At 38.6% G+C, this 14453-nt stretch overlaps 1 non-coding gene across 1 annotated transcript; it reads left to right on the top strand.

Moving 5' to 3' along the window:
* Positions 1-476: 476 nt before the first annotated feature.
* Positions 477-603, top strand: LOC124244312 (small nucleolar RNA SNORA31). The gene has a single exon (XR_006889957.1). It is a non-coding gene; the product is annotated as a small nucleolar RNA SNORA31 (small nucleolar RNA).
* The last annotated feature ends 13850 nt before the right edge of the window (positions 604-14453 follow it).

Here is a 14453-nt window from a genome sequence, read left to right as displayed (position 1 = left end):
CTCTGTGCAGTTTTTATGTATGTTCAACCATAAAATATTTAAATTTAGTTGTATTTTACTAGAATAGTAAAAAAAAAGTTAAAAAGACTAGTCACATTTTATTGTCCAATTTCTGGATGTTTGTGGTGATTCAAAATTTACCTAGAGTCTGAATGAATAATGACATAGTAGCAGAAGTTAAAGGAATCGTACGGAATGATCTGAGATATTCTAGAAAATATGAAAATCAAGCTTCTATTAGGGTAATATTTTTATTGGGAAAAGGCTCTACATTATTTATTCATTCCACCAATATTTGCGCATCCTTTCTGTACCTATCATTTTGCTGACCTGGAAGGGAAGCAAAGATGATCGTATATGGCCCTTGCTTATTATAAACTTAGGATACATAGGAAAATTATACTTTCTTAGTACCATAATATTTGGTGACAAAAATGTGTAGCATAAAAAACAGGATGTAAGAAATAGGAACACTGAAGCATCTATCTGACAGACCTGGAACAGGTCTGCTCAACTGTCTGCTGCTCAGATGCTAGAGAAAGTGTCCTTGGGCTTTCTGTCTGTCCAATTGTGGCAGCCAAGATTGAATAAGGGAATAAATATAGCAGAAAAACATGGCAACACAGGGAAAAACATGAGAACTTTTGCAATTCAGAAATAACCTTGTAAACATGAAGAGCCTATTTTACTGAAAAAAAGAATCTAAAATCTGAGTTGAAACAACAACAAAAAAAGAAATAGAGCTAAAAATAATTACTATGACTTATTTAATCACAAATGTACTGGTAATCATGTTATACTTTTTCAGGGTTAACTAATGGAATTCATGAAGAGAATCATCTTCATTCATTTAGCTTAACACGATCATATCATAATAAATGAGAGGCAACCCACAAGCTTTAAAACCTATTTCTCCACAGTGTTTAAACAGAGCCTCACCTCGCTGGGGAAGGATCATTGCATGGACCTATGTAAGTAAGATATCTAACTTGATTTTACAAACATCCACACATGAGCTTTAATTTATATTCTGTCTTCCTCTCTCTCTCCCGTTTCCAGCACGTACTCAAATTATATGGCTTAATTGCAACCACCTGAGAGACAGCCTTAGCTGGCATGCTGAAATGAGGCATGGAATCTACCACTGCGGGCTTTTAAATTTTCTATGATATTTTACAAATGTGTGGCAGTTTGCTTCCTCAATAGCGCATTTACACTAATATATATTAAAATATGTTTTTTCATAATACACTAGTAATGTTTAACATTCTAAATGGATCTTGGGAAGCCATAATATCTCACTGTAGTGATTTATCTATTTTTTTACAAATTTTATTTCAATGCATTTTCTAAATGGTAGTAGTGAGAACATTTGTTAAAATCCCAGACTTATTATAAGAACATGTGTAACCTTTTAGTACTAAGCTTATGCTTCCAAATCATCTACATGTTGTCCAGTATCCAGGAAAAGACCAATTACTATGTTTTATTGATGAAATAAATTTATCTTACATCTTTGATAATGATTGTATTTTGAGAAGACAATTTGTATTTGCAATCTCAGCTCTTAAGAAAAACACATCACATAATCACATAATACAAATTTTAAGATAACACAAAGTGTATACAAGGAAGTGTTCAGAATCCTAAGAATCAAATTAGTATTTGGATGTAACAGTTAAGATTGTTTTAAAACTTGGGGCTAGCCCTGTGGCCAAATGGTTAAGTTCACGCGCTCCACTGCAGGCGGACCAGTGTTTCGTTGCTTCAAGTCCTGGGCACGGACATGGCACTGCTCATCAAACCACGCTGAGGCAGCATCCCACGTGCCACAACTAGAAGGACCCACAACGAAGAATATACAACTATGTATGGGGGAGCTTTGGGGAGAAAAAGGAAAAAATTAAAAAAGATTGTTTTAAAACAAAAGCAATTATAACTTTCCAAGCCAGGTATATACTGTGCTGTCCTGTTTCTAAAATATATAGATTTTTATTTTTTAGATTATAAAGAGAAGTTAAAGCTTAGATTACTTGCTCAGATTTGTTTCTTTTCTTGGGGAGAATTTAAAGTGCTTGAAAGGATCAATAGCCCTTGCAAGAAAAATCCTCTAATTATCCAGAGAACAGGAGCAGAAAGACACAATAAATAAGCTCCATTGGAGGCTCAACCTGGCTCTCCTACAAGGACCTCAGCCGGGGCTCCTCTTTGGCAAAATTATTCTGCAGCCATGTCCTGTGTTTGGTGCCCATGAACTTCCAGGTGAGTCGGGCTTTTGCCTGCCTCGGGCACTGCTTGCTCTCACATCACCCCACACAGACCCAACTCTCAGAAGGGAGACTCTCCCAAGCAGCACTTGACACTCCAGATATCATTTTCTTAGTCTGTACTCTGTTCCGCTGCCCAATTTCCTGCCTGTGCGACAATACCTTGGAAAACTTCTGACAGAGTGCCTATCTACTGACTCATGAATGGTTGAAGTCATCTCTTCTTGAGGGGTTTGCCTTTGGCAGATAAATCCTACAGCTCTATACAGCCCTAGGAGATAAATAACAATTTTTTTTCAGGAAGCTTCAAAAAGGAAATACTTGAAAGAAATTTTGTAAACCAAACTGGACCTCATCTGAATATTGGAGAGGGACGGTGCGTGGGTGCCGCTATGCTCCTTGCAGGGGAAGCCACATTTTCTTTTTTTTAACTGCCAGATAATGCCTTTATTCGATAGGATGTTCCTGTGACATCCTGTACTTCCTTTTATTTTAGTAATTTGATAGGTATGCAGACAGATTTAAAATCTGTTCTCTCATCAGGATTCATGTAGGTTTTGGAAACTAAATTAGATTAAATAGAGTTAAACTACTTCTTTCACTGCAGGAATTTTTAGAGGATTCAAGAGAGTAAAGCACCATGCAAAAGAAACATATCGTGAGGCAGTTTCCGAAAGTCCGTTTACTGTAACTCATTTGTGCCTGTGTATGCATGTGTGTGAGCATGTATGCCAGCTATTACTATCTCTCGGAAATAATTTTCTCTGAAACAGGAAACAGTGGGCCAAGATCTAGGTAGATATAGAGAGATTTTTGAAAATTATTTTCCATCTTCACGTTTACTTTTTATGATCTGTGCTGTCTTTCCTAACTTACTGATGATGAAGGTATTAGAAAACACACAGCTGCAAACAATATCCCTGCTACCAGCACCTCAGGAGGGTCCTGTTCCGAATGAGGATTTTCCAGTGAGCCTTGGGTGGAAATAAGTAGCACAGAAAACCAAGGGTTTACAAAAGAATCATACAGGAGTCTTGAGAACAAACATCTCTGAATTGGGGTGACATTCATGTTTGTAGACACAAATCTGCTGCCTTTCTCAATAATGGTGTCTCTGTTTATTACAGAACCTGGATTGTTATGGAAATGGATTTGGGGTAGGATGGGAAGGATGAGGTAATGTTGATATGGATTTGGTCGCATGAATGTTCACTTTTTTAGACTGAGGCTGCAACGGCAAAATTGACAATCAGTTTACTGACATGGGAGGTATAAACAAAAGAACTGCCTGAGATCCTGTGCACCAGACCCCCCTCTGTCTTCGCTTCTCAATTTGGATCCCCAGGGAGATCATGATTAGAAAATCAAGCATTACTGTCTTGAGAGAAGATTGAATTGCAGGAAATGCAAAACAGTGTGAGAGATTTTATTTGGCATAGAGGACAGTTTTGCATTTCTCAAGTCATGGCACAGGAATATCACCAGTATGACTCAGCTACATTCTTTTAATCTCAGCTTGTCTTGTGCTGCGGAGTTATTATGTAAATTAAGAACAAGTATTACAATCCGTTGATGCAAAGGCATTCTCTGGGAACAGGCTGAGAGGGCTAATGAACATCTTGAAATGTCGAGATGAGGATATCTTTGAACTTCAAAAGAATCAATTAAATTTGACTTATATTCGGTTGCAGACAGGAAAAACCTTTAGATACAGTAATCAAAAATAATATCTACTTAACATTTAAATATGTACTGAGTTTGATTGGAGACAATTGGATGTCCTCTAAAAAAGTCACAAGTATTTATAGATTCTGTAGAGCTGAAAACCACCTAGACAAAGAACATTACAAATATGATGTGAATAGTGTGATGCCTCTCTTTTAAGAAAGAATAAAATTAAAGTAAAATATCACAATTTCAGCATTTATGCATGCAGAATATGTTCATCCAAATAGAAAGTGCTGAAATTTACCTCTTATTGTCAACAAAATATTTTACTAATTGAAGGTAATTAGACAATTGCGAAATTTAAACTTAACCTATAACTTTAGAAACGTCTCTCTAACTGAAGAGCGAACATGCATTTTACTTCATGGCAACTATGTTCTAGGCACTTTAAAAGAAAAGCAATATATATTAATAATGTAAGATTTCGGTTCACAAGAGGTTCACAGTCAGTGAAGTGAATAATGCATATTTAATTAATTACAGTACTGTAAGTCCTGTATGTAGCATGCTTTGTTGTGTGGGTGATCAGAATTGGCCACCCCAAAATGTGTATCTTCAGCATGATAATTTTCTTTTCTTTTTGTTGGTGAAGAAGATTGGCCCTGAGCTAAGATCTGTTGCCAATCTTCCTCTTTTTGCTTGAGGAAGTCTGTGCCTGAGATAACATCCATGCCAATCTTCCTCCATTTTGTATGTGGGATACCACCACAACATGGCTTGATGAGCGGTATGCAGGTCAGTGCCCAGGATCTGAACCACTGAATCCCGGGCTGCTAAAGTGGAGTGTGTAACTTAACCACTATGCCACCAGGCCAGTTCCTGGCTTGATAATTTTTAAGAACAAAAAAACTCAGAAAGAAACTTTGACCTTTCCCCTAACTGCCTAAAAGAATTTAAGATAGAAGGCCTGTCCCAGAAAGGAGCTATCAGCATAGATAACTCCAAGTATGGTAGTCTGAGGAGATCCTTGCCACGCCCATTTTTATCAAAGTTCTGTCTCGGAGATCACATTGTCTATAGATGGTCCAGCAAACATTTGTTTACCAAACATTTGCTTTTCCAACTCCATGTGAAATGCCTTCTACCCCTTTGAAGTCCCAAACCACTACCCCCAACAGCCTCCTTTGTCCTTGGCTGAAAATGGTATCTAAGGTGGTGGCTTTCGCCATTTTGTCAAGTTACTCAGATTTCCTGGATTTCTCCCATGCATACATGTTATTAAACTTTGTTTGATTTTCTTCTGTTATTCTGTCTCGTATCAAATTAATTCTTAGATGAGCCAGAAATACCTAGAGGGTAGAGGAATACTTCTTCCTCCTCTATAGTTGGAAAAAAAGAAAATGAGTTCTACCACTTGTTAGTTTGGTAGCCTTCTGGTCTTTTGTTCTTTCATCACCACAATAGGAACATTTTACTTGTTTTAGGTTATTGTGAAGTTCAAATGAGAAAAAATATTTATGTGTGTATATACACATAATACATAGCATATATATATATCATAAATATATATATATATATATGACCTTGGACATCTAGCCTCCAGGACTATGAGAAATAAATTTCTGTTGTTTGAGTCACCCAGTCCATGTTATTTTGTTCTGGCAGCCTGAGCAGACTAATGCAGCATCACAGTCTAGCCCAGCTTCCATGGCTGCCAACTATTGATGGCACGACCTGCAAACTCACATGGCAAAGAAACATGGGAGAATTGCTGTGACCATATTTGAAAACAAGGAACCAAAACACTTCTAATGCTGAGGCTTCTGTTTTGTCATGTAAGTGCCTGATATTAAGCTTTTGATTGTCAAAGCATCCATTTCAAAGACATCCATACAGAATAAACAAATTTCTAGCTGTCTGACAAAGCTACTAGTAAAACAACCAGTAAGGAGCCAGCCTGCCCCAACACAAATTTTCCCCTTTTAGAAAGCCCTGGGTGGCATAGATAACTTGAGTGACCCCACTTTTCCCTTCCCACTCTCATGTTTTAAATTGTCCAGTAAAGAGTAGACCTGTGAAACCCTAGCCACTCCATCCTTGGACCCTAATATAGGCAGAGCCTCCCAAGTCCATGTTTCCTCTTGCTGTTTCTCTCTACCTGTGACCTTGCCATGTGGCCCTGGTTGTGCTGTGTATTTGCCAGGATTTGTGAGTAATAAACCTTGTCTTTTCAAAGTTCCCTTATTTTTATTGCTGAGGGATGTCCTGTAATCATAGTAAAAACCACAGAGGGGGCTGGCCAGGTGGCACAGTGGTTAAGTTCACACATTCTACTTCAATGGCCTGGGTTTGCCGGTTCAGATCCCGGGTGCGGAGAGGTGCTCCACATGTAAAGTCATGCTGTGGCAGGCATACCACATATACAGTAGAGGAAGATGGGCACAGATGTTAGCTCAGGGCCAGTCTTCCTCAGCAAAAAGAGGAGCGTTGGTGGTAGATGTAGCTCAGTGCTAATATTCATTGAAAACCCCCCAAAAACAAAAAAAACCCACAGAGGCTGGTCCAGTCACATCAATGACTTTGTTGGGAAATGTCTCTGGTTAACCCCACAAGTAGTAGGGCCCAGGTAAGTGCCACCAGGAATGTCTGTCCTATAGCATCACTATCAATAGGCTGAGACTAACAGCAACATGCTCCATACCATGTCACTCCCAAAGTCTTTCCACTTCTTTTGAGTCAGATGGCCAAAGACGTTAAGTTGTTTCCTAGGTCCTGCGGGACCTACTGCACTGCCCTGCCCCTCCCCCATCTCTCTGGCATCATTTCCAATATGCTTCCCTTGCTCCAGTGTTTCCAATACACCGTCTTCCCGTGTTACTCATGCCAGGCCTGCTGGTCCTGGAGGCATCTGCATTAGCTCTTCCTTTGGCTTGCATCTCTGTTCCTCCTGATGGCTTCATGGTTTATACTTTCACTGCTTCTGTCTGTTTTCAAATATCACCTTTGGATGGAGTCTTGACGACTACATTGGTGACAATTAATTGCACCTCCCATATGCACAGTTCCTCTCCTCCTCCCCTGATTTAGTTTTCTTCGTAAGTATTCCAACCTTTGCAATGTTATATATTTTATTTTTACATGATTGTCTCAACTACTTTGGAAAATAAGCTCTGTGAAAGTAGATATTTTTATCTGATGTATTTACTGCTGAGTCCCCAGCACCCTTATAATGACCTAGTATAAAATGGACGCTCAATAAATATTTGTTAAAAGATTGACTTAAAGGAGTAATACGTTTTAAATACAGCTCATTAGGTCAGAAACAAGTAAGAATAAAGTAAGAGCTATATGTAATTTGAATTTTTACAAATGAAATGAGTGGAATTTTGTCCTGAAAAAGTTTAAAGAGGCGAGATATTCTCAATATAGTGTAGGGAATAAGTACTTAAAAGTGAGAGATTGACACTCAAACCGTGTTTCTCCAGCATTCATGTTTTATGACTTAGTGATCCGTATTTTAGGAGGTTGAGAATTAAGTGAAACCCACACCAAATTTTAACATCACTTTTAAAATTGTTTTTATTGTGGCAAAATATATGTCACAAAATTTACCATTTTAATCATACATAAGTGTACAATTCAGTGGTATGAAGTACACTTACAATGTTGCACAATTGTCATCACTATTAATTTCCAAAACTTTTTCATCATCCCAAGCAGAAACTCTATATTCATTAAAAAAATAACTCCCCATCACTCCCTTCCTTCAGACCCTGGTTCCCACTATTGTGCTTTCTGTTTATCTGAATTTGACTAATCTAGGTACCTCATGTAGGTAGAATCATTTAATATTTGTCCTTTTATGTCTAGCTTATTTCACACAGCATGTCTTCAAGGTTCATCCATGTTGTAGCATGTGTCACAATTTCCTTCCTTTTTAAGACTGAATAATGTGCCATTGTATGTATATAGCACATGTTGTTTATCCATTCATCTGTTGTCGACAATTGCTTTGTTTCTACCTTTAAGTTATTGCGAATAATGCTGCTATGAATATTGGTTTATGACGCTCTGCTTGAGTCCCTGCTTTCAATTCATCTGGGCATATACGTAGAAGTGGAATTGCTGAATCATATGGCAATTTTATGTCTAATGTTTTGAGAAATTGCCGAACTGTTTTCCACAGTGGCTGTTCCAGGCTATGGTCCCACCAGCGATGCACAAAGATTCCAATTTCTCTGCATAATCACCAATGTTTGTTCTTTCTTTTTTTTTTCCTTTTGATACTGTCCATCCTAATAAATGTATGCCATCACTTTTAAGTAGCAAGTAAGGTTCAAATTACAGGGCCTAATAGCAATCATCAGGAAGGTCCAACTCCCTTTTAGTAGAGTTGTTGGGATGGTTTTTTTCCATTTTCTGTTCCTTCAGGATGTTTTACATAAACCCTTCCTAGATGAACTCTTCCCTTTTCTTAAAAATATGCATATATCTCACTGCAATCCTTTGAGCTTCCTATACAGAATCACATTGGCAAATGAGAAAGAAGGGAAGAAGCAGAGTGGATAACCTCATTAACGGGCACCAACAGACTATCATGTAAGAGATTCCTAGAATGCTATGGAAGATGCTATTTCACACACAGCCTACAAAAATACACACGTAATTTCCACTAATTAAAGTAAGGCTAAGTACCTGAGACATAATAGTCAGACCAGGTATGATACTGGCTCAACAGTTGGATGACATAAGGGAAGCCATATTATAGAAAAGAAACCATATTGTAACTATGAAAGACCTCTGATTAACTAGCCCAGACCTGCTCTGTAGAATTTATGGCCCCTCCCAGCTCTGATAAGATGATAACTCTGTTCTTTTGAGTCTCTAAGAATGTGATGACCCTCCTGGGCAGAGAGTCTATCTATCATCAATGACAACTGAAAGATCAGGGTATAGCAAGTTGCGTTGCTCTGGTCTCTGATGAATATCCAGTACAACTAAAGACTATCAGGAACTACTAGGGCCAGATGTCTACCCCTACCCTGAGACCAGCCCTGTTTATAACTGACCTGTAGTCTTTGTTCTGTAAGATGGTTCTTTTGGACATTAGTTGGCCATCTTCCCTCTGGCTGGTAAGCTGTAATAAAAAAAACCTTTCTCTCCTACCACCTTGCCTCCTGACTAGTGGCATGTCTTGCAGTGGGCAGATGACCTGCCTTGGGTGGTAATAGGTAGAGAGCAAAAAAAAGGGGCTGGCCTGGTGTCCCAGTGGTTAAGTTCTCATGGTCCACCTCGGCAGCCCAGGGTTTGCCAGTTTGGATCGGGTGCAGACATGGCACTGCTTGGCAAGCCATGCTGTGGTAGGCATCCCACATAGAAAGTAGAGGAAGATGGGCACGGATGTTAGCTCAGGGCCAGTGTTCCTCAGCAAAAAGAGGAAGATTGGCAGCAGATGTTAGCTCAGGGCTGATCTTCCTCAAAAAAATTTAAAAAATTTAAAAAAAGCCAACTACTCTCCCTAACTTCTGTCTCTGCACAGCAAAGAAGTAATGTCTATACTAATCAAAGGCTGGATTCATGATTCATGAATGAGACCAGTGTTATTTGACCAAACTATCCTCCCCAATAGAACTACTTTTCTTTCATTTAAACCAAGATCAAATTTCACCACAATGCAACAATGCTGGGGAAGGAAGAAGTCAGAAAATATAATTTGCAGAAGAATATAAATATGCTACAGCAAATGGCTAACACCCTAAGATCCAGGTGGCAGTGGACTCTATGTTTGGGGCTTATGTCCTTTCTTCTTGGCTAAAAAAGAACATATTGGAAAGTAATGACAATGATAGAGTGCCACAGGTAAGCTAGTGAAAAAATCCACAATTTTATATATCTTTATTATTAAAATTATGAATAAATGAAGTAAGTTATTTAAAGAAAGAAGTTAGAAAAACTAAGACAGAACACCTAAGGAGAGTAGGAGAAATAAAGGAAACAAAAAAGAAAAACTGCTTTTGAAAACAAGAAACATGAAAATTTAAAACCAGATGCTAATGTTTAAAAATAAGATAAAGTAGGTAAACATCAAATAAATCTAATCAGAAGTATAAGCAAATATACAAAACATCAAGTGAGAAAGAATATAACCAAACATGAAGACAACATTAAAATATGACATTTTTCTGTTGAAGTATGTGTCAATAAATTTAAAAATAGACAATTTCTAAGCAATTAATTCAGTTGAATTGGCAACAAAAAGAATAAATCTGATTAGACCAATAATCGTGGACATGTGGAAAACATGACCACAACTTAACTCCAAAAATGCCACATTCTGAATGTTTCACAAGTAACATCTGTCAAGGAGAGAAACCAGAAGAAAAACGCTGATACATTCACAAATATTCCCTTTGTGAATATAGAAGCACAAAGACTAACTGGAATCTTGGCATGTAATTCCCAATACCCGGCAAAGATTAATGAAGCAGGACTGGCCGAGTGGTCAAGGCAGCTCCAGCTTGGACGGGCATGTGGCTCAAGGATGTCAGCAGCTATTTGGCATTTCCTTCTGGCCTGCGGCAGTCAGATTTAGCATAAAGCTGGTCTTTGCTGTTCGCAAATAGATGCCAGGACCAAGTGGAAAGACGCTTTTTCTTTTTGATATCCAGAAGGAGAGGGAAGTTGACTCCCATCACTCTTAGCTGTGAAGGAAAAACAATTTTGGAAGCTTCCCACAATCCTCTCCTCACTTGCAATTGGCCAGAATTGGGTCAAATGTCTACTTCTGACCTAATGATTAGGAGAATTACAGAGAATCTCCTCAGTCCGACTGGAGTCACACCTAGATGAGATGATTGTGTTGGGGACATGAATTAGAGAACAAGCTGGGTTTCCTTAGCAGAGGAAAAAAGAAAATTTGATGCTCAATGGGAAGGGAACTAACACTGCCCGTTGGGCTTGTCTTTTTACTGTTGCCTGAATCCTTGTACTAGATTTTCTTTCTCTGAGCTTTGATCAACCATTAACTGGAAAAGAGTTTCCAAAAGTACAACTAACACAAGTTATCACACAAAAAAGACTTTTGTAGATTATTTTATGTGGTGGAAAGGGGTTGGAGCCAAGCAAATTGTAAACCCTGTTAAAATTGCATAGTAGATATAAACTTCCTGACATCTCCTTGAAAATTCCCTGACAATGGGAATTTCTTATCAGTTAAGATCCTTAATGGAACAATACTTCTCTGTATTTCGATATCTCTCACTTTTACTCTCAAATCTGAGCTGAAAATCCAACTATCTCAACTCGTTGTTTTTCCCTCTCCTTTTGGAACATGTACTATAGCCAAATGGGTGTGTAAGGGTGGGTTGTTAAACGTCTACTCTGAAGATACATGCCGCAATTCCCCTAAGATACTTTGCAGAGATGACTAAAAATCAGCGCTATTTTGTTTGCCTGTGTTTTTTATTGTATATTTATAAATATAAACCTAAGGAAATCAAACTGGGAAAAGGGATATCAACATGTTAACTTTGCGTGGTGGGGTTAACAGTCATATGTATTTTCTTCTTTGAGTGTTTCTGAACATAGTAGGTGTGGATCTCTGTTGCCAACTTGGATGTGGAAAATATAATTTTATTTTTCTAATATTAAACTTAATTTGTATTTTGAATTTATCCAGAGAGATTGTAAAGCTATTCTTAGGGAAAGAGCAGAAGGCCTTCAATCTCTCCTCCTCACATGGGAAATTTGTCTAATTTCCAGAATATTGTATATGGGGGCTGAAACTCTTTCTTAAATATATAAGTCAACACAAGTATCTGACAGTGTTTGATAACATGCCCATGGTGCTATCTGATCTTTGACTCTTCATTCTGGTCTGCTTGACTCTTTAAGATGCAGCTCATCCTCTCCTGAACCTATGCTAGGCTGATGTGTCAGAATGGAAATTATCCTGATTTGTGAGATTTTCCCTGCAGAGACTCACTAACAGTGATTCATCTCTAAGCAGGGTCTCTCACCCGTGCTGCGATTTCACCTGGGGAATGAAGCAGAAGCCCTTCAGCGATGACACCCAACAGACCCTTTCTGTTCGCTTCATTATCTCTCCTCCCTCTTCTTGGCATGAAGTTTTCATTTATCCACTCATTTCCCCATTAGTGGTGGGAGCATATTGCCAAATTCTCAGTCTGGGCTATTCAATCCACAAAGATGGAGACAATCTGCAAGGAAGAAAAATGAGACCTGGGAAGACTTCTGAAGATTATAAGCATCCTGTCTGCCATTACCTCACCTCCTAGGAGGAAGGGAGTAAGCGGGAACCTGTCCCCATGGAACAAGAATCTATCCAGAGAAATGGTTATATTGCAAAACAGCTTGGTACAAAGCTGTATGTGAAGAGAGGCAGTAAAAATGAGACGTTAAGGAACTATGGAAGTCCGTATGCATATCCACATTCCCTTGGAGCTAAGCTTGTGAGGTCCTGGGACAGGGGAAATAGATGTTCTGCAAATGTTTATTTGAAATTAAAAGATCTGCAAATGATCTACTGTTGCCATCTGTATGCATTTTGCCAATCCCTACAGGTCAACTATTCTTCCTTATTTTTCTAGGCATTAGGATATGATCTTTTGTTTTTATCTAATTGTATTCTCTTAAGAAAATATGTTAAATGTCCCTTCACAATGCAACTCTAAGTTAATTTAGTATGTTCCTGAAATGCAGTGTTCATTGCCTTCCAAACTAATGGCCCTTAAACAGTTAAACAGTTTTTAATGTCACTGACAGTTCCAATGACCCTCGGAAAATGTTCTATTAAACAGATGATTAAACTTTAATGGTGCGACCCTGATTTTAACGCCTTCTACACAACCCTGTCTTATGTCCAAATACCTATGGGTTCAAGGCAAATTGGTTTGAGTGACGTTAGGAAGATTGGCTGCAAGGGGAAAGAGAGAGAAAGTGCTCACTTGTGAGTGGATTAGAAAAGATGCATGAAGGAGGAGAAAGTATCTTAGCTGCAGCTTAAGGTGGGTTCACAGGTGGAGGTTAAGGAATTACCTTAGGGAAGGCATGGAGAGAGGGAGAAATTCAGATAACAGCAGCAACCTGTTCTGTATTAGCAACTGGGAAGGTTTTAGGAAAGGAGGATTTAGTGGAGTGTCTCAATCCTGATGCATCCCCAGCTGCACACTGGCAACCGAGCCATAGTGAATGAATACTGGAATGTCCCTTCTTTGAAATCCTGTTGTCAGGACTAGGAGAGAGTTTTGCACAGCCCTTCGTTGCTCTTGGAGAGGTAGTTTACTATAGTGGCTAAGAACCATGGTTCTAGAGTCAGAGCCTGTGGATTCTTATCCCAGTTCTGCCTCCTCCTAGCCTGGTTATTTTGGAGAAGTTATCTAACCTCATACACCTCAGTTTTCACATGTATAGAAGTGATAATAATAATGTCTGCTTCCTAAGATTGCTGTGATGATTAAATAAATTATTACAAGACAAGTACTTGAAACAAAATCCAGCTAATAAACATTAGCAATGATGATGATGACATTTTCACCTCCCCAACAGACTGCAGTGATGCTAGGGGTAGAGCCTAGTATTCAACCTAATGCACTGCATAAGCCAGGCATAGAATCCATGTCCAAAAAACGATTTCTTTTCTCATTTATAATATGGTGATGAAAGTCAAAGCAAAATCCATTACAGAGGAGAACATGGCATCTGTCCAAGTCTGTTCTGATTTCCTTTGGGATCCCGATGAAAAAAGAATTAAGACTCATAAGAAAAGAAAAGAAGGATGTAGGAAAAGAAATGGAGACTATATGATCTTACAATTCAATGAGAATAGGCACTTCAATTTTATTTGGCTCCTGCTGAACTTTCTCTTAAGAAGACACTTAAGAAGCTAAATTTAAGTACAAGTTAAATCAGAGACTGGAGAGCTCGCTCCTGAAGCATTTTTATACCACTTGACTTCCCTAAAGATATTCAGAAGTTTTATGGCTATGTATAGTCCAACTAGGAATTCAATGCTGAACTCTAAGTTGAGGTGAATAAAGGTAAGAAAGTTATTTTCCCACTTTAGGGAATGATGGGAATTCAAATCTGAGGGTCAATATTACTAACTTTTGTTTTCTCCTGATGAAATCATAGAAATGTGTGCAGATGCCTCAGGGAAAGCTTTGATGTTAGATGATAAGATACATGGGACATTCAAGAAAGAAATGTTATCTGTTGGTACCATGAAGTTAAAAAGTGTTTATGTCCCGTAAATGGAACAGGCAAAGGCTATAATATGGTCTGTAAATCAAAATCAGCAAAGCAGGCTGGAGGAAACAGGATTTCATTTGCTTGGTCTGTGTGTGTGTGTGTGCGTGTGTGTGTGTAGCTCAAAGTTTAGTGGGCTTGAGCTGGATGGGAATTGTATGTCTAGGCTTAGGGACAAGGGTGCAGGCAAACAGAGGTCTCAAGGTCCAGTACATTTGCATCTTGGGCACTGAGAGTAAGCCAGGGTGCCTC

This window comes from Equus quagga, chromosome 8 (genome assembly GCF_021613505.1).
Source record: "Equus quagga isolate Etosha38 chromosome 8, UCLA_HA_Equagga_1.0, whole genome shotgun sequence".
In the NCBI taxonomy this organism is placed as follows: Eukaryota; Metazoa; Chordata; class Mammalia; order Perissodactyla; family Equidae; genus Equus; species Equus quagga.
The sequence above is the reverse complement of the archived record's forward strand: the minus strand, read 5'-3'. Positions and strand labels throughout refer to the sequence as shown.